Here is a 25,909-nt window from a genome sequence, read left to right as displayed (position 1 = left end):
AGCCGGCAGCGCCGTAAGTCGGGGCGCGGAGCGGGGCGCCGCGCCCCCGGGAGGGGCCCGGCACGGTCCCCCTTCCCTGTGGAGGGAGGCCGGGGCCGCGCCGCCGCCGGTCGGGGGGCAGGGAGGGAGGCTCGGAGGGAGGGGAAGCGTTTCGGGGTGGCCGGGGAGAGTATCCATTAATCCTCGAGTCCGGCTGCCGGGGGGATTTGTGCCGGAGACACCGCGTTGCTAAGACCGTCTCGGGGTCTTCCTACAATCGCTGGAAATCTCCAGCTGAAATTCGCCCCTTATAATCGGTTTAAATTTTCTTCTCGGCGTATTTTGACGTGCCTGATTGTCTGCCCTGTCTTGGGAGGCAGAAGGCATACCTACAGCAACAGCCCGGGCATTGTGTGTGTGTGTGTGCGGGGTGTCCCCTTTTGCTGCGCTTTTCTGCGTGGGTTTAAAAATAATGCGGCGCCGCTGGCTCCACAGCTGGGGCTGCACAGCTGGGGCTGGGGAAAAAGCAGCGGCCTGGGGTGATGCCGGGTGTGGAACGGAGAGTTCAAGTCGGGAACTCAACTACGAATTTGTATTGGGTTGCTGATGAAGAAGTGCGGGTGGCAGCTTAATAAGAGGGACTTGGTTTATTTTCAGTTGAAATTAAAAAGAGATCAAAATAGAGGAAGTAATTAATTTGGGACTTGCGTCACTGTAGATTGTCGTTATGTTTTAAAAATAGGAAGAGGGCTCGTTATGAAATGTTTAATGTAACAAAAATGATCCTGATCTCTTACTTTCCTTTGAAAAATACTTGGGGGAGGGAGGCAAGGAGAGCTCCCGGGAGTGAGATTGCTCATGCACAGACCATTATTTTCAGTTGCATATAGGTTATAAGTATGTAACATTGTTCAGGAAAGCATAGAGAAAAAATCAGAGGCTTTAAGATAGGAAAATCTAAAGCTGAACAATTCTTAAGACGCACAGTACAAGAAATCTTATAATCCATGTGCCGCGGTTCAGATGTTTAGAGGAATGACAGAGATACCAAAAAAGGCATCACGAGACTCCATGCAATTCCAGGAGCAGAATTTTCTCCTTCCCTACAGAAAAGGAAAGCACATTTCTGGAAGCAAGAAGTGACAGATGTGGCATCTCAGCAGCTGGCTAAACATAAAAGCATGTATCAGCAGGTGATTACTGTCGCAAGGATTTATTTTTAAAGTGTCTTGTGCTGAAAGGGTCCAGCCTTTTTTAGCATTAAGATTTACTTTAGCTCTATGGCATGTTAAAAATAGTCTTTCAGCAGAAGCATTTGGAAAAGTAAGAGAAAACTCCTATGTTCAAGGCACTCCTTGCTCTGAACATTTGTTTTTTATTACGACATGCAGAGGAGAGGAACTGAGCAGGTTCTTCGGTCAGTAGGACAGTACTGAAGGGAATGATTTTTCCTGGCCTCAGCATAAGCCAACTGTATCTGGGAAGGAAACAATGGGGCCTATCTCCTCCTTAGATTAAAGATAATCAAAGTTACTGTTCTCTCGGGAGCACCTTGTGCATTCAGAGAAGTGAAATTCAGGCTGCAGAAACTACCTCTGTGGTTCTGCCTCTCATCTGTGATCGGTAAAGCCAGCCAGAATCACCAGGAGGTGGTATCGGTGAATTTTGGAAAGGAAAGAGATAGGTATCACCTAAGAGGCAGCCCAGATGCACTCTTTCCCCGAGGCAGCGTGGCTCTGCACCATCCCTGTTTGACTGCTGTGGCCAAATGTCACATTGACTTCAAAGAGGCGTCTAAAACTGTTCCAAACCACTTATATCAGCTTTACTGTAACCAAAGAAAGCCATGGTTCATGGCAAAACATGTTTTGCTTTCAGCTTTTCGTAATTAGGTATGCCGCTTTGGTTTATAGTCTCCTAAGCTAGATGACTTCTTATAGAAGAAATTCTGGTTCTCTGCCCAAGTCTTGAGAAATAGTTTGGGTTAGGAGAGGGAACTGGCATTTAAAAACAAATTTCCCTCTGCCATGCAGAATTTGCTGTCAAGTTCTCCTTTGCTTCTTGCCAGTGAGACTGTGTTCCAGGGGCTCAGTGGTGCTCTCTGACCAGTTCTTCCTCCTCCTAGCTCTTGCCCTCATTGACAGAATTGCTGGGGGTCAGGTCACCTGGTGCCCTTTTGGCTTTTCATAATGATGTAAAACACCACAGGCATGCAAATGTTACTTTTTGAAAGAAGAAAAGAACCAACAAGCCACAACCAAACCCAACAAACAAAAACCATGATTTCTTTACTTTTTTTTTTTTTTTTGTGTTATGAGTCTAAAATACTAATCAAAGCCTGAAAAGAGAAAGAGTAGTATCTTGAAAATAATATCCAAACACAAAACCAAAAGCAAACCTATCAGCTGCTGAGTTAGATAAGAGACACCCACGTACAAATAAATATAAGAACATTCACACACACAATCCTCAAAAACAACCTCTTGGGCACACTCTGCAGAACCTTTCAGAGCTGAACCTTCTGCTGAAGCCCCTGGTGGGCAACCTGACTCACACGGGCAGGCCTCTGGCTACCCAAACCCTCCTGCACACACAAACCAGGCTGTTAATGCCCATTCTACTCCAAGCTTTGCTCTAGCTGGAAAAACCCTGATTTTTTTTTTTTTTTTTTTTTTTTTCCCCCTTTTCATGATCAAGCGAGAGTAGATCAAGTGAGACCCTAATAGGAGCAGCCATGCTGCAGAGGCACAGTATCCCACGGGTACAGTACTTACTGGGGGGGTGACATGGATGGACAGTCGGCTGAAAGTATATTACGTGGTTGGTTTGTTTGGTATTTCCCCAATAAACTCAAGTCTGAACTTAAATGGGGATGTGGGAAGAATTGTATTCAGGTGTTGCATGGAGGACTGTTGTTAAATGACTGATTTCCTCTCCCTGCAAAGCAGGCCAGCCAGTGGTCAGTGAAGGCATTTAGGGGGTGTTGATGGCTGTATCTGTGTAGAGCAGTGAGAGAGGATTCGAGGCACCACCTACGCAGGGGAGGGTTTTGTGTGAAGCAGGATGGTAGAATGAGGTGCAGCTACCAAGTCCAAGCTCAGGTAAAGTTCATGATGAAGAAGAGATCTTTTTCTAGTTCTGTGTCAAATAGGAAAGGCTTCTGGATGATGTTCATGAAGATAAGCATTGCTTACAATATTTTACAATGTTTTGTACTTACACTCACAATGTTTTTGAGCAAAGAATGACTGCTGGGGGGATGAGTGTAATAGGAGTAGCTGGAACTGGCTGATGAGATGACCAGCTTCCTCATAGTTTAAGAGTTAAATCAAGACCCAGTAAAGCCCCAGAAAACACACTGTCAAGATAAAATGAGATGATTACAAATGGACAGAGTTGGGCAGGGTGACAAGATATATTTATACCTTTACTTGGGTTTCATTGACATTTATGGAATAAATAGTCAGGTGTAGAAGCAAGATGTTTGTTTTATAGTTCTCTGCCACTAGTTAAGTCGGCAAGAGCACAGTTAGCAATTTTTGTAAGCACCTGTGAGATTTTTCTTTTGAGAGGCTAGTGAACTGCTGAAGGTGTTTTACTCCTTTTTGCTTGTCTTGCGTTTTTTTGTTTTGTTTTAAGGGGGAGATAAGCCATTTGCACGCCATTTGCAGGCTAAGCCTACATTCGATTAGCATATTTTAATACCTAAAGCTCTGAAAATGTGAAAATGATAGTTGAATACTCAAACTAAATTGTACCTTCCTGACCATAGTAGCTTTTTATGTGAGACCATTTTACTGAAATTTGTGTTTCACAAAAGTAATTTGAAATACTGTTATACTTATCTTTGAAATTATGCAAGTTGTGCAATGCTCTTAAAACTTGATGACTACTATCTCATGAATGCCAGGGAGCCACATTAAGGGTTTCAACCCCCACTATGTGTGGGACAGCAACATACAACTAAACTATGTAAATGTTGCGTTAATGTTGTTTACTTGCACGGAATAATAGAAGAAAGCTCCCCAAGTCTGATACACTGCTTTGATTTCTATCATAAAGGTTAACAGGGAACAAGTTAGATAAGAAATTAAATGCCCTGATATAGTGAGTTATTGTGCTGGGGCTCATTCTGAATGAGCGAAGTGAACTTTTCTGTGGTTATGTGTAAACAGCAGCTGACCTTCTGTATTGATGCTGATGACGAGCTGTGGTCACTGAAACTAGATATGACTTGCTTAGTCAGGTCTGCAAACTTGTTTAGAAGCAATAAATGGCAATTAATTTTTTTTTTTTTTAAAGTCATCTGTAGAGAACTTTCTAAAAATACATACTTCATGTCTTTGATGGGAAGATCTAGAATGTAGGGCTTGGTGCATTTTTTTTATTCTGTCCGTTTGAAATGCTAGATGTTTGAAGTCCAGTTCTCACTGTTTTGCTGTAGGAATTTATGTCTATATGAATGTTTGTGTTGTGCCTTAAAGGAAACAGGCTGAGTCTTCGTTCCAAATGTTTTTGTTTTGTTTTATATTAGAATATTAGATACTACCATAAAAATAGTAAATAAAGCAAACTGTCTGGAAAAAAAAAATCAGTTAACTTTTTGAAAAGTCTGTACAGTATAGCTGTAAAGTCAAGCAAAACCAAAAATTTAAAGCCTGTTATGCTTTAAGTACCTGTAAGTTGGGAAATGTCTATAGAAAATGGTGGTACATATATAAGTGCATTATGGTCACATTATTTCTCATAGTTCTGCTGTCTCAAACAGTATGTGGGGTGAATGAGGTAAGAAGCAACAAGAAGACAGGATTCTGGGCTCAAGCTGAAGGTCCAGCTCTGTCCTAGTCTTTTTGGGTGGTGCAGATGGTGAAGGAACCAAATAATGGTTGCACAAGTTATATATAATCTTGGGATTTCCTAACTTTGTATTCTTTGACTTTGCAACCTTAGTGTTCCACATATGATATTTCTAATTATGGGGTTCAGAATTCTCAGTGATACTCTGCAATGAAGATCAAAGGTGCTTTGCTGCCACCACAGTCAGCATCTATGAAGCATTTCTCCAAAGAAGTTGTTGAACTAGCTTTATAGCCAGCAGAGCTCTCTGTCATGATCTTTGCAAGAAGAAACCCTGATACCTGTTTACAAGAATGAGTAATATTGTTTCAAATCTCCAGCAAGAAGCAAAGAAGAGGCAGGAAGGAGATGGCAGACAATACTTGAGACTTAAGTCTTTAGAGAAGAGGCCAATGGATCTTGTTGCTTTAATAAACACTTTCTTTATTTCTCCAGTTCCAGTAAAGCTCCTTATTGACTTCTAAGAAGCTGGTTTTCTCAAGCCATACAACTGGGCCAGCTCCTGTGCAGTAGACAGTTTTTTGTTTGGTTTGTTTTTTTTTTTTCCAGTGCTTGAGTGGTGCATTCGTACCAAGTGATGTACAGGAACTTAATGCCAGTGATGCTGAGGATTTTTCCCCCACATTTCCATTATTGCCTTTCTGTTCATTTTTTCCACTTATTTCATTTGTATTGTCAAGAAGCATATGACAGCACTAATAGATTCTTCTCATTAAGAAAGTTTTTAAATTTTACAAAAATCAATACTTAAGTAATTTAGAATGTTAAAAAAAATTCTTGAGATACCAGACCAATTTTTGAATGTTCCTCTTCATTCTAATACTTAATAAATATAACTCTTTAAAATGTATACATCAAAATATTGTGATCAGAAACAAGTTCCATTCTTTCTTTCTTTCTTCTATGTGGATCTCCAGTTTTAGCTAAGTAAAGCCTAAATTGTGTGCGTTTACGTATATCTTTTTCATGAAAGTCTAAGTATTTTCTAGAAACCTCTAACTTTGCTTTTTTGCCTCAGTTAATATGATTCAGTGTATGCTTTGATTTAATTTTACTGTAATTCTGTTTATTCATGAGACTGGGTAAATTAGATCGGAAACTTAGGCAAAGATTAGTCCAAGATGTGGTGGAGCTTAAGGTGAATGTTCTGGTTTGCTTTTTCTCTCCCTTTTACTGTTCTTGAGATGTACACTGTAAATACCCTGTCTTCAATGTGACAGACCACCATTAAGGAACAGCATCTTGTTCAGGCAACTTGTTCTTGCCACTGCTTTTAATGATGAATGCCATTGGGGAATGGTCATCAGTATTGCTTTTAGGTCTTCATTTTTAGAGTATTTGATAAACTGTCTTTCAGGAACTAAAGCATTGTTTCAGTTTGGTTAAAATTTATGTCCAGGGAATGTTTAGCCAATCTTCTCAATGTTCAGATCTCAAATGATAGCTTGATTGTAATTTTACAAGCTCCCCGTCATTTGAAGCATTAATGGGAGTCATTGGTTCTTTGAGAGTACAGATTCATAGAATCATTTTGGTTGGAACAGACCTTTAAGATCGTTGGGTCCAACTGTTAACCTAGCACTGATTAGTGCTTTAATCTAGCATCTCTGAACCTAAAAGCTGCATGTATCATAATGAGCGTGAAGGAAAGAGAAAATGCAGGTTCTGCCCTTTGTAGTTTGATGCAAAGGCCACCCGTGCCATTTCTCCCTGGCACTGTGCGCCTTGCAAAGACACTTTTCTTTAGCTTTTTACATGACTTGTCTGTAATCATTTGGAGGATGGTATACGGCTGTAGTCTTTGGTGTTTCCTTTCTTTTAAGGATATGTGGCTCCTACAAATAATGTTAGAGGTTGGCCTAATTTAAGGAAGACTTGAACAGTAGGAGAGCTACATGGTGAGTGAAAGGGGGACAAGGAAAGAATAGTGCCATTGATTGTCCTGCATGTCAGATGTAACTCACATGTTCCTGCTCCAGATACAAAAGATTACTGCTCTTCGTCGAGTTTAAGCCGGTTCTTTGCTTGCTTGTGGCTCTCTAGCAGATGACCTTGGAATAATAACCACAGTTCATAAGAGGGTAAGATGCAGTGTATCTGGGGGTCTTTTCTGCTTGGATGTTTGAAAAACAGATGGGAATAGGGAGAAGAATGGAGCAGTGTGTCCACACATAGGCTGTATGGCATAAGGAGTTGTATTTTACAGTTGTATTCAGTCCAAACATGTGGAGTGGAAAGGTGAAATATGAGGGAGTTGATGCTCACTACAGTTACAATTCTGTTGCAAAGCTAACAGCACTCCATGTCCCAAAAGACGCCAACAACTGTAGAACTGTCTTTTGTGAAATTTTGGTGTTGTCATTTTATGTCTGTATAATTCTTAATATACTAGATACCTGGCTTGTGATTAGGACTTCTGCTTCTTGCTACAATAATTCAAATTTATAGTAATACATTGCTCAGTTTGGTCATCTTGCCTAGAAGTAAATTGTAGAATCTAGTCAGCTTGAAGAAAACCTTAAATGAAAAGGTTGGATTGTTAATGTTATTTTATGTGCTCTTAACTTGTTTCATATTATGCAAAGTAATTAGTGGTACAGAGAAGTCATACAGACTGAATAGAAAAATCTGTTGTTAGGAACAAGACAGTGGACTGAGCAGACCAGTAATTTGTATGGCAGCTGTTCTGTTCCTGCATATTCCTTCCCCACTTGTACGATATGATTTTAGTGGGGAGGGAGGCTATATTTCTTCTGGTTTTGTCTATATGCACCCTCAGGCATGATGAATACCCATCTCAGTCTCCAAAGTCTTTTAGATAAGATCCACTAAGGTCAACAGCAAAGGCAACAAAGCCATCCATTTTATGGCAGAGTGGGCTGTATAGATCTCTTAAAAATACATATTTCTAGTCCCAAAGAAGAAAAGTCACAATAGCAAGAGCCCAAGTAGGTTAGGAATCTGTAGGAGTTACTAAAGGAATTTGTGAGGAAAAAATAAAACCCATTTCTCCAAACAAAAGTGATGAAAAACCAAGTAGTTTATGCTGCAGACAGCTTTCAGATTTTTGTCTGAGAAGTAATTTCACTTGTAGTTGCAGTATTTATTTTATCTTGAGACTACAACAGTGCCTTTGCTTTGGCAGAGGAATATGCATTGTAAATAAGGTATTTTGTGGCACCGTGTAACAGTTGGATTGCTGGGATGTGTCCTGACAACCTTATAGGAGGAAGAAGCAGGAGTAGCGTCTAATGAAGCATCTATGGAGAAGTTGGAAGCTTTTTGACACTGCCATTAGTAAGAACAGTACATCCATTGAAATGTAAATCTTTATGTATATTCAGATAATCTCTGAAAATACAAAGATTTAATGTGCATGAAACTGAAGAATTTGTAAGGAAAGAAGCAGGCTTCAATGCCCAAATGAGCAATCTAAACATGAAATTAACTCTTGTTGCCAAATTCCAGCTAATTTTCCTGCCTCAAGACTCTGTGTGTCTTACTCCCTTGCATCTATGCATAAGGGTCTATCCCTTCCCCACTTCCACTGACCTCCACCTCCTGGTTTTACATCCCTAGCTTTTATGCAGAAAATCTGTCCTTCTTCTGAATTTGGGTTGTGGGTTATTCCTTCCTGCTGAGTTGTTTGTGGGGATAAAGCTATGTAAGGAGGAGGGATGGTATTCTTAATAGAGAGGGAATTTTGGAAGAGTTTAGCTGGCAGATGCTAAACTACTGCATCTTGTGAAAAATATACAATTAAAACACCTTAAAATTGACTGTCCTGGTAATTCACAGTTACAGCAAAAGACAGGTTCCCAGATAGAAATTTGATTTTCAGGACTAGCTTTAGAAGTACAAGTGTGCCAGAACTTTTTAGCAAGGCTGTGGATTTTGATGGGTGGTGTATGCATAGGAGTAAAGGGCATTATGGTAGAGCAGGGGAGTAGAAATATATAATTTTGTTTGGTCTCATTAGAGAAACAGTTTAACAACTTTGGTTAAAAGTCCCCCACCTCTTTCTAATTCTCCCAATAAATAAAAAAAAAAAAAAACAACAAACAAACATATCCAGATTGCTGCAGAGAAAGTATAGAAAATGTTGGCATGAATGGCAAAGTCTGATCTCATTTACAGAGTTGTTTATAGATCTTTAGAATGGGAGCTTCCAAGACATCTGAAGGGTAGGTGGACATGTTAAAAAGGCATCATCTAAGAAATTGTATACATTCTCTTTGTAATAAAACTGTGGAAGTAGGAGCAGCTGTCTGTGTGTGCACATTAAAGAACCTTGTCTGAAATAGTACCAGATGATTTTTCAGGTGCTCTGATTCAGTGTGTTCTTTCAGTCCATCTGGTGTCAGTAGTTTCCAGGCTTCCTGAATTTCAAAGTGTGTAGTTCTTGGGTTAATATCCTGAAAGTATGAATGTGGTTCCAAAGACAAGTTTTACAACAGTAATAATATATGAGAGATATGGCTTGAAAAGAAATTATAGTTAGAGCACTGTAAAATTTCAGAAGTATCTCAGTTTCTCTTGAGCAAAAGTGAATGAAGCCACATTTTTTTTTTTTCCATTGTGCTTTTCCTCAAAACTGAGTATCTGAAGCTGGACACTGGATTCTGCTGTGTGATGGATTTGAGATACCTCTGTTAGAAAGCCGTACTTTATAAATGTTTAGTTTTCCTTTATCACTTTAAATAGGCTAAGTTGCTGTGAAATGTGTGCCCTTCTGTTTGCATAGCATCAGAGGAGAAACAGATTTTAAAGCCTGCAGATCTCAAACTGTTCATGGCAATTTGACAGGATTTATTCAGTTCTCCATGCAAGATTTGAAGTATTGTCAAATATAGATATCTATATTTATTTTTTTTCCCCTATTTTGTGTTGAAAGACAAGAACTTTCCAAATGCAACAGTCTGGATGAGAGCTCTGTTTTGATAACTTCCAGGAGATTTGCCCTTTCAACCTTCATAATCATCTTGATGGCCAAGAAAACAATCTGTGGACCAAAAAGGCTCTGGAAATTTAGTATGGCTTTCCCTGGATAAAAGTGCTTTCCAAAATATTTAATTCTTAAGAGAAATGTAATGTGTTTAGGGAAAAATATGGTTTGCATCTTGAATGATTCAAGCCAGAGCAGACCACTGGGAACCTGTCTATGAGAAGCTATAGGCCTTGGCCTTGGCCTTTCCTGAATTGTTACCCAGTTCTGTGTCAGTATGACTCCTGGCTCTGCCTGAACTGTTTGAATTAGACAATGGGCAGTTTTTACATACTACTTTTTTTTTTTTAATAAAAATCCAAATAATAGAGAATCCACCACAAACCTTGGTAAATTGTTCTTGCTGTTATGAAAAGGTACTGTTTTTTTTTCTTGCCTTGTTTTGTTTGACTTCAGTCTAGCAAACATAAGTGATAGAATTAGTCTTGAGGCTTTTCTCAAACTGTCTTGTTTAGTGGCATCCTCCTGGAATTGTGACTACTGGACTGGACGTGGTCACGGCTACATACAGAATTACTGGACCTTCCCTTTCTCTTGTCAGTGCCCTCTTATGCATTAGGGAATTGCAGGAGCTGCTTGTGACTACAGCACAAGAGGATGAGTTTCAGCTGATTATCTCTTCTGACCTGCAAAACTCTTATTACTGTTTCTGAGCTCAGTCTTCCCTCCTGAAAGGATGGCCTATGTCAGTCTTAAATTTTAATCTTGAATCCATGACTTTGGCTACTGTTAAAACTCAAGTGGTTTGCTGATGTTCAGATATCAGTTAATCAAGATTGCTCTCTTCGTCTCATTTCCATTATCTACCTGCTAATTTTCCTCTCCTCCTGATCCCCAGTCCTCCACTGCAGGTCATTCTAGGGTAATTCTCCAACTTAAAGGATGAATTGAAGGCAAAGATTTTAAAAGCATTCACTGGCAATGAGGGTTGAAAGTCCTTCTGCTGAGCAGAAAGCCCACACAAGTCCTAATGCTCGTAGGGAAAAAAAATGTCACAACTTCTGTGTCTAACATCTTGTAACATCAGTCTGATTTGGGAGCAACACTACCTTTTATGGTGTACAACAGGAGAGAAAATAGGGTGTACAACCCTATGAAATGAAGCATATTAGTGTATAAGAAGTAATAATTGATCTACTCTGAGATCCCATGGCAGGAAAAAAATATATTATTTTGGTTTTGAGTGGATGTACTGGGCAGAAGAGGAGCAGTGTATATTGGGTGTTGTAGAGACCTATCCTTCCCTTGCTGATGTACCGCCATGTATTTAGAAATGCAAGAGTCCTGAATCTAATCCAATTTGCTGTAGTTACAGCCTCCAATAATTACAGTGATCTAATTACTGCTAACCGAGAGAGAGAAGATGTGGGCTAAGTGGACTCAGAAATTAATCTTGGTTGTTTTTTAAGCAATCGGAAAAGTGTCATTAGTAGCCACCAACTGTTACAGTGTTTCAACATTTTGTTTCATTCTTGCATTTAATTAGAACATTCTGGGAAAAGGAACATTGTACTTCCTGGGGAAGTACAGCTCCTGGGGAGCTGCTACTTTCCAAATGCCCCATGTCTACCAAGGTGGTCATTATATTAATAAACTCTTTGTAGCACTCTGCTGAGAGCTTGAATGATAAGTTTGACCAAGGAGCAAATGGCAATTTCCAGGTGTCTAGTAAATGACAGCCTTTCAATGAAAAGCCCAAGAAGAATATTCCAGTGTCTGAAGAAACACATGAGATAATTTTCTGTGTCTTCTCATGCATAAGAAAGGTGACTAGCAAGACGTATGAAGGGAGTTTCACTATTTATTAGGCTTAATCGAGTTCTAAAGCAACACTCAGTTAATCTTGTTGGATAGAAAGTCACAGGGAATGTCACAGCCAAAATTTAAGGCAGTTAAGAGTCTCTCTGGATTTTTCAGGTATTAACAAATTTTTGTATTTAAAATTGAGATTTCATTTTAAGATGGTAATGCTCTTTCAGCCCGTGTTGGCATCCCGGGTGAAACTGCCTGCCTTGTTTCAGACAGTCTGAAACAGTCCCTTTGGGAGGTGTGAACTTTCATAATCAAGAGTCACTCACCTGGGAACTTGGTGCCTACTAAAAGTTAACTGTTCTACTGCAAGCTGCTGATGTGCTCTATTTGGAGAGTTTTGATTTACTGATAAGCTGCAGATTTTTTTCTTGTCACTGTTTTTTTGCCTCCTCTTCCCATGCTAAATTGTCTCTGCCTTTCCACTTTTGTTCTCTGAAGTGAATGTATTATGGTCTTTTCAGGAATGGCAATAGATTAACAGCAGTGTCTATGGCAGGATTTTCTTTTTTAGAGTTTTTTTTTTAAGATTTTTTTGTTTGAAATATATATATTTAATGTGAATTATTGTAGGACAACCCATATTTAGCGTTCTGTGTTCTGAGAGAACTTAAACAAAAAAGCAATAACATCCCATTTTCCCCAAGGATGTGGTTTAACTTAAGAAGCATAGGACTATAACAATAGGGGTGTTGATGAAATATTTCTAACATGGATCTTTGTAGCTGTTGGTGAACAATTTAACGATTTCCTCTAGTAAGGATTTCCTTGGGCTCCTTCCTTGGAGCCCAAGTATGCTGCCCTGCTGCTTCTGCAGCCAGAAGGAGCATACCTCTTATGAATCTTGGTAGCACCCACGTACAGAGTAAAAAAAGGAATGTGAGTTTGGTAATATCCTCTTCCTTCTAGACATTACTGTACATGCCTTTTGCTGGAACTATGTTTCAAAATATTTCAGTTATGATATTCCTATTCTTTCCTATGTGAGGTGGAACAGGACCTACATTATTCATTAACTTCTTCCTGTCCAGTGCTGAAGCAGCAGCACTGAGATGCTGATGCCCTCCTTGGATGCAAGTTCTCTCTTAAATTTCTTGTGTGCTGTCTCTGGCCATGTGCTCTTCTGTAATGTAGGGAGCTAAAGTGTCTTGCTTCCCTGTGTTTCTGCAGAGGCTATCTCTGTTAAAAGAAACAGTATGGACTTTTACAAGAGAAGAGCACCACACTGTGCCTTAAATTAATGCAATCCTGATGCATTGTTACAGTATTTTATGGGGGATTTTTTTATGAATATGGTTTGGATTTTCACTCAGGACAAAGAAATTGACCTCAGTTTCTGCTCCCATTGCCTAAACTAAAGAGATCAGGAATATCTGACCACTTACTTCTGTGGCTTAGATTCTGAGCACCTTTACGTTGGTTCTGGTTTCTGAGTTGGTAGGGGGTTTTTTGTCATAATTGTTGTGGTTTAATTTTTTTGTTCATTTAGTTTTGGTTTGAGGGCTTTTGGGGTTGTTTTTTCTAGTGTTTGAGCAGTGGTTTTTGTCAGCACTGCAGGGCTCTACATGTCACCTTTTCTTAAATTTCCAAAGGATGGTAAACCACACTAAGCAACATAACAATCCTCCCGTGACTTGAATTCTGACTCCCTGGAGCTTGCCAGAGCCATTAGAAATTTCCTTTAAATAGCCTTCAGTAAAGGCAGAAGTTCATCTTACCTACTTATTAAAGGATTAAGTAAATAAATGTGCCCTTTACATGGGACAGTAGGCCCCCAAATTATGTTCTTTCATTTGTCTGCCTACATCCCACTGCCTTCCATACCAGCTGTATGAATTGGTACATGAACAACTTGCAGCATGTTGGTAACAGCTTGCTCTTGGTCAAGAGAGGTGCATCCATGCCCAAAGGGATTGCTGCACCTCATTTCTGTGGTGTTAGAGCTGTATAAATAAGACATGTGATGACCAAGCAGAGTTTTAACAGTCTTGCAGCAAGTGTCATAATGCAGTGTAAGGCCTTGGTATATGTGTGCTCTGTTTCAGAACTAGCTTCTCTCAACTCTGAAGTAATTAGTGCAACCTAGATAATGTATAGGGTTAGTATATTTATCTGGCGTTGGTTTAGTCAGACCGAAACATAGCTTTTTGCCTTGTGCAACTGATTGTTTCTCCTACCTGTCCTCCAGCTCTCTGTATCATGTGAGGGGAAGAATATCTGTGATTTCTAAGAGGTAAGCTGAAGCATTACTAAAAAGCCAGGTTGTTTGCCTTGAATTTGGCTGTTAGACACCCAGATCACTGTGACAACCTATACCAGGAGTGGAGCACCACTGCTGATCAGTCTTAGTTCTATGGACAATGGTTGTGGCAATGGATTATATATGTAATGGTCAACTGCAGGATCTCTCTCCCCTTTGATCTCCCTTGTTGAAGTAACATAAGGAACACAGCAACTGGTGCTGAGGAACATGTTTAGCAGTTAGGTGGCATTTGTAGAAGGAGAGTGAATGGGACCTGCAAATGGAGGGCCCTGCTTCTAGGGTAGGAGGGAGGGAGAAGAGTCAACTCAATGGTCTTAAAGGTCTTTTCCAACCTAAATGATTCTATGAGGCTATTTGGCCTGTGAGGGCTGCAGAGAGGTGCAGCTGGGTGTTGTCACCTGTGTTACCTAATGTCTAGCCTAGTTTCTGTTGAAATATCTCATTAATTTTGGAGGTTTCATTAATGTGGGGTTTGGAACAAATTAAATGTGACCAAGGTCCCAACAAGGGTCTGAAATTTGTTTTCTGCTGAAGAACTCTTTATACAAATGAACACCAATTTGCATCATTAAGCGCACGCTTCACTCAGGCTGCCCAACAGGACTGAACACTGAGACAGAAATTGCCTCTTGCAGTGCCTTTCTTATAAGCTGACAGCCACATAGGCCCAGCTGGTGCTTTGGGGGGTGTGTGTGTTCCTTTACAGTCTTTTTGGGGAGCGGTAGCTGTTTTACAGCAGTCCGAGTTCTCTGGGATCCTCTTGAAAAGGGCTGCATATCTTTTATTTCTTTAGATACTGACTAGCAATTGGATATTCCCCTCCCTCTCCCTACACACCCCAAGGTTTTACATTGTTTAAAAGTGTGTGAGAGGGTTTGTTAAGGTAGAAGAACTCATCATTAAAAGTTGTAACTAGCTTCTTGCAACAAAGGCAAGTAGTTGTTTTGGTTGAGTATGGTATTACGCCACTGTGTTTGTCGGTGTCAATTTATGCCAGGCTTTAAATAGGATCCTCTGCCATGAGTTTGTTTTCTGGTAGCCTGTAATCCTTTCAGGCTAGTAACATTAACAAGCGGCAGTGTTACTGTGGCTGGTTTTCTTTTGATCATGCACAGCCCTAGTCAGGAAATGGGTGAGGAGCATGAGTCATGATTACATTACCCTAATGTGACTGCCTACTAGAAGTTTTCTTTTTGCCGCCAATATGCTTTCATTTGACACTACTTCTGAAAACAAAATGTCCATTTCGGAGCACTTTGAAATATTGACCTTTAAACAGAGAGATTTATGTTCTCTTGTAGTCTCAAGGCAAAGCTCTAAGCAGGAGGCCCTGCAGAGTGCAGAGAGAACACGAACGTCTGCAAAATGCTTTTCCAGAGAGCTGCAAAGGGCAGGACTTGACTTGCAGTGCACTAGGTCTGCTTGGGTTCACTGGATACGTGTTTCCCTGACCCATTTAATTATACCCTCACGTTGCCTGCACATGCAAGCTCAAGGTCCAGTCTTCTCTATAATACAAATGCTGTCATTTCACTCACCATGTGGCTTAAGCTATGTCTTAGAGCTATACTAATCTTTTGAAATATAGCTGCAGTAATGGGAAGATAGATGCTGAGTACTAGCTGAGGTAAAACCCTGAGTGTTGAGAAGGTAGCTTTAGTGGGATTTGAGGCAGCAGTATCTCAGACAGTTTAATAAAATACATGGGGTTTAGGGTTTGAAAGAAATATCAGCTGCTAATTAGTAACCTAGCTTTAGTACTGTCTTGCCACTGCGAAAATTCAGACAGTATATACCTCTGTACAAGTGTTGAGTATATTCATTGCTTTCAAATTAAACTGACTAACTCTGACTGTTGGCACAGAGGGTGAATGCACTCTGATACTACTTGATATATTCCAGAAAAAAAGAAGTCTGATTAATCTAGCGCAAGCAATGCTAATTAACAGAACTAAGCGTTTGTGGCAGAAAGCTCTCAGGAGGAAGCAGGGACCCGTGGGGCGCTGTCCAGTGCGATGCATCCCTGTCAGCTGGGGTATGTCCCAGGTGTCACTGACACGCTACAGACCACAGCCAGAGTATGATGTGTCTTTCAGTTATCAGTCTTCCAGGTTCTTACCTCTGCTCAACTGATGCCTTCTAATAGTGGAGTTATTTTGTTAGGATTATAGTATAAACTTACAGCGAAGATGTAATTTCTATTTTTTTCCTTTTGTTTCATATCATGGTGATGAAACAGTTACTTTAGTTGTATTAGCAATCTTAGTTTGAATTGCATATAGATAACAAAACTTTAGCAGTCCTATTTATTCCATCATTTCATCCCCATTCCTAAAAGAGGGCACGTGTTGGACCAAATTTCAGTGAAGATTTTTGTAATCCACTGAAGAATTTCCTTACTTCTGTTTACCCCAACTCCATGCTCTGATCTCATCTTGACCATTCAGCTCTCTGAAGGAGGCAGAACTGCAACAGAGGATTCATCCTTTTTATATGTAATAAAACAAATAAGCCCTGTGAAACTTTGTATTTTTCTGTAGCTTTGTACCTCTAGTTCGTTGTTAGCCTTTGCATATAGAGAGCCCTCTGGCCTTTAAGTTTGTTTTAAATCTAGTTTATCGGCCACTTCAAGATGGTAAATACTTGTTTCAAGTGAAATGATTTGAGAATTGAATAATAGGAGAACTGGTGGTTATAATATGCCTATGTCACTTGTGTGTTTCAAGGAGATGATAAAGAATATTTGACTTAGAGATGAAGGGTATTTGAGAACTGGAGGTGGAGAGTTCAGAGCAGGGTGCATTTTTTGTTGTTTTTTTGGTTTGGTTTTTGGGGCGGTTTTGTTTTAGTGAGGTGTTTGTTGTTGGCTTTTTTTTTTTATTAGGAACTTGCAAGATGTTATATTAGATTGCCTTTTGTCAGGAGCTACCCGTTAAGGAAATGTTAAGCTAAGGAACTTTTTTTTTTTTTTTTAAATAGTAATAATAATATCTTAACTATAGTTGGAAAAACTTCATTTCAACATGACAGCAGCCTTGGGAACCCAAAGGCAGAAGCTAGTGGAGCTATCAAGCCATTTTTGCATCAGAAGTAAATAAGATCTGGATGTAATTCCAGGGACACGTTTTCTTGCAGGTTAAGAATTGCCCAGGACTTATTGCTCTCTAATGATGTTTCATGAGATGGCTGAGCTATTCAAATTACTTGTTGCAGTTGAAAGTAGCGGTCTCACTCCTAGCCTTGTGATCTTACACCCCTTCTCTTTTTCCTTTTTTCACCCAGTTCACTCAGATGAACTGGCTTATAAGGGGTCAAGTGTGTGCACACAGTAAAGATGAAGGGGAGAATGCCTTTCTGACACCAACAGTTATATTAGGCTTGAAATCTCTTGAAGCATTGCCATCAGTCACCCTGCAGCTGTTGGTAAGCCTTTACTGTAAACTGAGTCAGTGGGGAGAATTGCTGCTGTGACAGGTTTGCAGTGTGCCTTGTAGATCTGCCTGCCCACAGAGGGTACGAGGAACTGCCGTGCAGAACCAGGAGCCAGCAGTGAGGAGTGAGGAATCCAGGGTGGGAACTTCTTAAACCAGCTTAGAGGGCAGAGTTGGGTTGGGGAACTACACCCTCGGTGTCAAAAGAGAAAGCCGTCTGTGCTAACCTGCTCAGAATTACAAAGGGTGTGGATTTGTAATCCATTTAAACTGACCGATTGCTGGCTGACATCAGAAGGGGCATTGCCTGCCTCAATCGACATCTTCCCAAATTCTTCCACATGGCAATAGCAGCACTTAAGTGAACCTGCCTTGAGCTGCATCAGGGAGCTGCTTTGGCTAAAAACTGTTCCTTTCTTCTCCTTCAGCAGATGAGATTTCAAACAGAGCAGTTACCCAATCTTTTAGGTGGCACATACTGTCAGGTTATAGGGTTGGGTCTCTCCCATCTTGTGGCTTAGGAGTTAATGGTCCCTGGCTATTTGCTCATCTGGTCTCCTGGCTTTGTAGGAGGAAATGTGTGATTGTGCTTCAGTGCAGGGTCTGTCTGACAGCATAACCTCACCTTCACTGGCTGAAAAAGTTAAGGTGCTAGAAATTGTACTGATGTGTATCTATGCCTAAATCCTCATGGTCTTGCACTCACCCAATTTTTGAAAGCCAATGACAAAACTGAATTATATGGTATTAAATGTGTATGTGTGAATATACCAGCCAACAAAGCTAAGGAGAAGGTAATAAAGAGGGACTTATTTCAGTCCTTGGAGCCAAACAACAGAATAAAGTAAGCTCATAAAATTCCTGTCTCTAGAGAAGAAAAGAAAAAAAGGATTTTATTATCCTAGAAAAGCTGCTAACTTTTCAAAGCTGAAAGAAAGCTGTGACTGACACCTGTTGGAAGGTGAAAAAAATGTTTTTGATTGGAAAAAAAAGGGGGAGGATTATTTAAGACATTCTAATGAATGGTCAAAAGCACAACTGCAAAACCAGACTCTGTAAGGCATTTGACTTAATTTTGCATCACAGCCAGATTTTTATAAAATTAGTTCTCTGCAGTATCAACAAAGCACGTACTGAAAACATTTAGAATCTTGGAGTAAATGTCAGAAAGAAGTTAACATCAAAGAGCTATGTATTTCTATTGAAATTATGCAGAGATCTTTTTATACAGTTTTAGGCTGCATAGTAATTTTATGCGCAGCCTGCAAATAAGTGTAAAATTGTGGCAGTACAAATTTGCAGGTGATGGAGGTTGGGGAGGAAGTATATTCATGAAGAAGATGGAAAAATCTCAACTGATTTATTGATTGACAGATTGAGCACATTCAAACAAAATGTTTTCTCTTTCTGAAGTATGGCCTTGCTTTTTAATCTAAAGAATATAAATCCAGCTTATTTGCTGGAGAATGATAGCTTGGAAAGCTTTTTTCTCTTTTTTTTTTTTTCCCCTGAGGAATAGGCTCTTACTGGACAAATAGTACTATACAAGAGCCACCATTGGCTGTACTTGAAAAATTTGTTGATTAAATTAATATACCTGTATCTTTTTCCTAAAAAAATAGAATGGGGTTGCCCTCTTTGAACCAAGAAATGGCAGTGAAAAATTTCTACTTTTGCCAATATAGTTTATTCTGCTTGGAGAACTCATTTTTGTTATACTAGCACAAGAACTCTTAAATAGTTTGTAATATGATGCTACCCCATAAATACAGGAAAATTCCTGTTGTAAGATGGTGAGGATAAAAGCAGAAATATGGTCTTGTTTATAAACAAGGCGGCAACGATGGGAAGAAAGAAGTGATTTTTATCTTTGTATATGCTGTTAGGGAGAATGATATTGAAACGTTGTCACTAATTCTGATCTGCTCTGAAAGGGATGTTGGAAAATTGGAGAGGGTTCAAAGGAGAGAGAGACATATTTGAAAGTTTAAAATTACTCCCCCAGCATCACCACATGAGGAATTCCCCCTGTTCACTTCGATCAAAAAGAATGACTGAGAAACAACTTGGTTAGTATTCAAGTACCTTAACAGGGATGAATGTTGCTGGTTAATAAAGGGCCTTTGCAATCTCACAGACTGATACAGAACAAAATAATAACTGGAGACTGGGGCCAGTTTCTCAAATTAGACAGTAGCCCCAAATTACATAATTTCAGCAGCTCCTTCCTGCTGTGCTGGTACAGCTTCTTGAAGGATACAATGTGCTGTGAAAATGATTATGTTTTTTAATTATTTTTTTTTTAATTTTTAGAATGCACAAGTACTTTAATGATTTAAAGTTGAAGGTGTTCCCCGGTTAATATGATTTACTCTGGCTTGATCCATTTGAAAGGGTGCTATGCAGGGAAAGGTGGCAAGATTCAAAGAAGTCACCAATTAAAAGTCATTTCAGGAACTTGGTTTGTCTTAATTTGTGAACCTGGGTTTTAGGGGGGAAAAAGAGGAAGGTGCTGGAGAAATGGAAGAGACCTGCAGAGAAATACACTGTATGCAGCCTGTCCCGGTCTCTGCTTACACTTAATGACAATTAACAATTCTTCAGGTGGACTGCTCACAGCTAGTGTAGTATTTAGCTTTGATTTACCTGGGAAGAAGTGTTTATAGCAAGGGAGATTAAGATGTATCCTTATGGGATTTTTCTTACATTTCCTTTTCACTTTCCCTTCCAAAGATAACTGATAACGAATTAATTGCTTTGCTTTTTTAAATTCCTTTGCTTTATTTCTCTAGTGTATGACTGAAATTTTCCAGGCCTTCCTTGTCATTCATTTATTTGTATTTAGCCACTGTTAATCTGGAAAGATATATATCAGATGGAATTTTGCAGGGCTATCTTCCATCTCTGTTACTACGCAATATTTTCATGAATCATTTGAATTTATGCTTATTACATCCACAGATGATGCTAAACCTGTATGCTGTAGAGGCCAAGATTAAAATTCAAAGTGATCCTGACCATTTGAAGCTCTTGCAATTAATAGAATGCAATGCAGTGAGTACAGAGGCTTTGCTACAGGGGCATAGTCAATAACAAGGTGTAGAATAACTGGCTAGTCAACAGTTCTTAGCTAAAGGAGCTAGGTTTTTAGTGGACCACAAACTAAACATAAGCCAACGATGTTGTGATGTTGAAAGAAAAATGCAGACACTATTAAGAGAGAAATGGAGATCTTAGCTTGAATATTGTTTGCTTTGGGGCATACCTGAAGAAGGACTTGAGCTGAGGGGAGGAAGACAAGAAGAGGAGGTTGGGGAGAGGCTACTGGAGCTCCAAAAAGCATGACCTGTGTTGAAATATTTGTGGTGGTTAATGTTTTAATCTGAAGAAGAAAAAGCTGCAAGGAGACCTAGAATGCATAAAACAATGAACTGTATTCATGAGGGCCTAGATTGGAGGAGGAGAGACTTCAAGTGCATCTTCTCTGATGACTAGGCTCTGTGAAGTAAATTAACCTGTGCAGTCTGCACCTGTAGGGAATTTCAAGAAGAGGGTGAACAAACATCTTCCAGGACTAGCAGAAAGCATCAGGGTCTTTGCAGGATGACAGAGAAATGAATGAACTGTATCATAGGGTCCCCTCTTGACCTGTATTTCTGTAGCTGTGGAAAGGATTGGGGATTTTTTTTTTCCTTTGTTTTCTAAAAAGTGTATGTGACAATGAGATAAAATAAGTTAGATTTGATCTAGGAAAGTATGTTGAGTGCAGTTTGAGGAAAATTAGTTGAACTGAAGTGAGATTAGCCTGATTGTTTTTGTAAAGTAATTAAATCTGTAGCTTTAATCAGAAAGATGCAAATTCTTTGATGGAGGGAGAATCAAAGGGGCGAGGACTTCTAATCTGATCAGGGAAATTGACTTTAATACAGATGAATTCAAAGGCTGGGCCCTTAAAACCAAGGTACATTTAGATGAACAATCTGGAGGGAGAGGTGTTACAACCTTATTTGGTTAAAAGTACTCAGAGGGTGGTGGCTCTGTAAGCAGAGGCTCACTAGTGGCCTGGTCTAGAAGTGGACAGACTTGTGGCATCTCATCTTCAGAGGCTGCCAGTTGATACAGACGCCCAAGTCCATGAGAACATAAGAGGTAAGCTCTGTAGTGCATCATCTGCTGCTTTTCTTGTACCTGAAGACATGGTTATACTGGGAGTTTGTTTTACCAGCATTCAGGAATTGACTGCACTAGTTCAAGCCCCTGTTACAAAACCAATAAAAACATGGTTTGATGTTTCAGGCATAGTGAAAGTAACAGCACTGACAAAGACATTCTCAACAGTTTGTTTGCGCTGCTGAAAACTAATGGTAGCTAGAACTGAAAATGAATTTCTAAAGCTTAATTTTTCTATACTTGCAGATATTACGTTATGTAGAAAAGTTGCAGTAGTTCGTTGCACAGTTTGTGTCTGTCTTTTGCTGGGTTACTCTAGTATCATTTGGATGTTTAAATAATTTACAGACTCTGTGTTTTCCTAGTGACTTGCTCCACAAGGTAATTTGATGCCATTTTAAACAATGTTTTGGACATGGGTTTCACTAAAGCTTACGCCCTTCCAGCCAATGATGTGTAAGGCACAGCCATTGTACAGGATTGTCCTGTAAAAAGCCCATAGGCTTCCCAGAGTGCACACTTGCTTCTGCTATTGCCTTGTGTAAATAGGATTTTCTTTCTATTGTTTCTTTGCCTAGGACACTGCTTAAGGATCTAGGTCTCTGGGATCTGCGCACAAATAAAATTTTGTACCTTGACTCTTATTTGTCTCTGGATTTGTAACCTTAGTTGTTGAGGTATTTGCTGATAGCCTGTCCTTTTAAAACAGGCTGTGGAATAAATTAAGGCATCCATGGAAAACTTGAAGCTGTGTGGAAGGTGATGATTGCTGAGTGGACAGAAGGTTCACAAGGCGGATTGAGAAGTGCCTCTGAAAATATTAGTCTTTGTTACCAAGCAAAACACTTATATGAAAGTGTGAAGTGATAGGAATGAAAATGAGCAAGTGCTACAGCCAAACAAAAACTTCAAATTTTCACTGGGCTGAAGTTTCTCTGGCTTGGCTCATCTCGCTAGGAGAGGGGTATCTCTTCAACTGGAAGAAAAATCTTTTCATGTTGTTTTTCTCTTAAATTAAGGTCTTCCACTGTAGGCTGGCAGTCTGGGACTGGACTTCTGGTTTTGCGTTTGGTCTTCCAATAATTTCTTACTCAGCTTTTCAGTTTGGCTATATATTCACTTAGTTACTGAGTTGAAATTAGTCAAAACAGGGACACTTTTAGCAGCAGGATCAGAAAAAGGTGTCATTTTAAGACAAGGTGAACTTCACTTTGTGGCCTGGTATTGAGATAGGAGTGTGTTCAGTTACTTCTCTTAGGACACATGGACTGGTGATTTCATTAAATCTTGCTGAGTAGAGTGAGTGTGTAAGATTCTTGTTTTCTTAGTTTTGCAGGAGTTTTAGCTGGAGGCTTAGTCTCGTTAAGCTTTTCTTCATTTGCCAAAGTTGGAATTTTTTTTTTAATTAAAAGAACTACTTTTTTTTTTAGATCATATTATATATACATATAGGTTCTTCCTTATTTAATTATAAATGAAATATGAGTAACAACAGTATTTTTTACCAAATTTATGATATACTTCAGCTGTTCAAAATAGCTTAAAATATGTAGTCCTTTGAACAGTAGTTGACAAAGAGTATAGGTATACAGAGATGAAGCACAGTTGCTCCAAAGCTTGTGTTATGCTGTACATGGAATGCCTGTCCATTGAGGAGGGAACTCTTATCTTCTTGTGGAAGTCCTTATCTTCAAATGTAAAGCCTCTTGCACTGGCCAAATGGAAGGCAAGGCCTTCACATTGCAGGGACTGTTGTATAGAGAGGGATTATAATTCTTGACACTGAGTCTCTTGCAGCATCCTCTGAGGTAGCGTGGTTTTACACTGCCCCTTACTGGGGCTCTCCCATAGTGCAAGAACTAAATGAGATCTAGATGTCCAGAAGTTTTGCTCTGTTTTGGGTTTTTGCATATTTTTTTTCATCCTGAGCTATGAGCTAAATAAAATACAGCCCTCTCCATGTGTGTCAAAATGGATTATATGTATTAAAAGTTATTTTACACTTGATTTTAGTATTTCTTGATGTTCAGATGTTTCATTGTGTCCTTCAGGTTTCTTTGAAATGTCCTTGTGGAGGATGGTGATAATGGTCTTTGATACACATAGAAACCTGTGGAAGCCATGAAAGCTTTGAACGGACAAGGATTTGTCATTCCACTTTTAAAATAGTGACCAACAGACCTGACTTTGGATCACATTGACACTACATTGCCATTCACTCCAGATTAAAAGATCTGAAAGAATGAGGAATTGGCATCAGAGGGGATTCAGGTGTTATTCCTGAGAAATGAGAGAGAGAGCTGTGTTCACTAGATAAACATAAAACAACCTCACCATTTCCCTTTGTTTGCTAAGAATAGTCTTCTCTTTACAGTTGAGGACATTCTGTTTAGCTAAATGGGTTGCTTGGGTAGAATGGTAATCGGGGGAGAAACAAATGACAGATTTCAGCTGTTTATATCTGTTATACTTTTGGGGGACAGTTTTCAACAATATCTGAAGTGCAGTAGATACCTGGTGTGAATCAAAAAACCTTAACGTGGCTAGATTCCCAGCTCCCCTTGTGATGCACAGTTGAGTACTCCACTGTAAAAACTAATTACTTGGGTTAAAAGATTTGTAAAAATGCTTAAATACTTCTTGGCAATCTGGCTGTATAGCTATACAGTACAAAGTTTTAAAACTGGTGATTGTTACTGGGCTTAATTTGGTGAAGGGAAAACATGGATAAAAGGCAGCAAAAGTAGCCCTTTTTGCAGGCAGCTTCCCTTCACTTATTGCATAGAACAGTCTTTCTGTGCAAACACTACAAGCTTCTTCACAGAGTAAGGATGGTGATGAACAGAGTGAGGGATTTGTGGCTAAGTGTTCTGGTGAGGAGGAGTGACCTGTGATGCTCTGATGCTCCGTGGGCTTAATAGGGAAAAGTACAAAAACGTCGAAAAATGCATTTATTCTGATATTGCTCAAGAGTCAGGAGCTGGTACTGTAAGGAAAAAATACACCATAAAAGCATCAATAAAGAGTGTTTTTCCTTAACTTGCTGGCCCAGTAGCCAGTTAGCCATTGTGGACTGCTTTATCAGGCTTTTCAGAGACCACATTCTACTAGGATGACTTGGTTTGCAAACACTGTTTCATTTGGTTGCACAGAAAACTCTGAGTCACCATGGCCTCATGGCCTACGTAATTCATGAGCTAGTCTAACTAATTGCTATGGAGAATTCCTATATTCTAAAGACTGTAGTCACAAGAATCACTCTTATCTAAGACATCTGCATTTGGATGTTTCTAACTAATTGTAAAGATCTGGACTAGCACTTTTTTCAAGTACCTACAACTGCCCTTTTAAATGGGCACAATTATCAGAAATGTTATTGGTGATGGTGACATTTAGTTTCCAGCACTAAATGGGGGTATCTGAAGTTCTCTAATCCATGGTGGTCTACTCCGTTTCCAAAAAGGTTTCTTGAATGACTCTGTCAATCTTCTTGGGTCTACCAAAAGATTAATGTTGTTGAATGTTATAAATGTGTTTCTGCATGTTCTGTCAAAGGGCAGGATTTTGAATGCCAGAATAAGGAGAAGAAAGAATAGATAGAAATAGAAATAGATAGAAAAGATATTTATCAAATGAATTGTGCTCAGCAACCGTGTCTAAGAAACTGACTTCAAAAAAAGCCTATGAAGTCAGAGAAAGGTTAGCTAGCCCTTGTTAATCTAAACTCTTTTATCCTGCCTAGTGGAGGGAAGCAACACCGTAAAGCTAATCTGCAGGCTGGAACTGCCAGAACCATTATTTTTTTATTTTATTTTTGTAAAAACAAGACTCAATGAACCATGAAAAATAAATTAATGATAACCTGATTTTGTATCCCATGCAGGTTTTCTCAAGTTCTGGAAGTAGCAGAGCATTTGGTTGGTAACTGACCTTGAACTTGTGTTCTACCTTGGAAAGATCTGCAGTAGGAAACATTCACCTTCACATACTCCAGAGTTCTCTGCATCAGGAGAAAAGGACTTCATGTGCAAGGGTGGTTAAAGATGGTGATGTAACATTGTTAACACTGACGATCTCCCAAGAATAACTGACTTTGTAAGAGGCTTCTTCTCTGCTTCCTCTTTTTTTTTTTTTTTTTTTTTATATAATTTAATTTCTCAAAAACTTTTTACGTTTGGCTGTAGTGGACTGGCCATGGTTCAATTGGGACTATAGCAGTACATGGGTCAGGGACAGTCATTTTGGCTATGTACACATTCATAGTCGGTCCATGGCTTCCAACTAGTAGCGCTATTTCCGGAGGTCTAATACACAAACCTGTAAAAAACAACAAAAAAAAAGGAGAGAAATTGCAACATCGCACCAATATTCCACGTTTATACAACTCTCTGGGAA

At 39.5% G+C, this 25,909-nt stretch overlaps 1 protein-coding gene across 1 annotated transcript in view; it reads left to right on the top strand.

The window, feature by feature from the left end:
• Positions 1 to 25,909, top strand: part of CDC42EP3 (CDC42 effector protein (Rho GTPase binding) 3) — a 28,536-nt gene that overhangs the window by 589 nt on the left and 2,038 nt on the right. Inside the window, exon 2 of the mRNA XM_014951280.1 lies at positions 25,398 to 25,635. The gene's annotated coding sequence lies outside the window, so the exon portion shown is untranslated. The remainder of the gene's footprint in view (positions 1 to 25,397; positions 25,636 to 25,909) is intronic.

The sequence above is a fragment of the Calidris pugnax genome, unplaced genomic scaffold (assembly GCF_001431845.1).
Source record: "Calidris pugnax isolate Ruff unplaced genomic scaffold, ASM143184v1 scaffold24, whole genome shotgun sequence".
Lineage (NCBI taxonomy): Eukaryota > Metazoa > Chordata > Aves > Charadriiformes > Scolopacidae > Calidris > Calidris pugnax.
The sequence above is the reverse complement of the archived record's forward strand: the minus strand, read 5'-3'. Positions and strand labels throughout refer to the sequence as shown.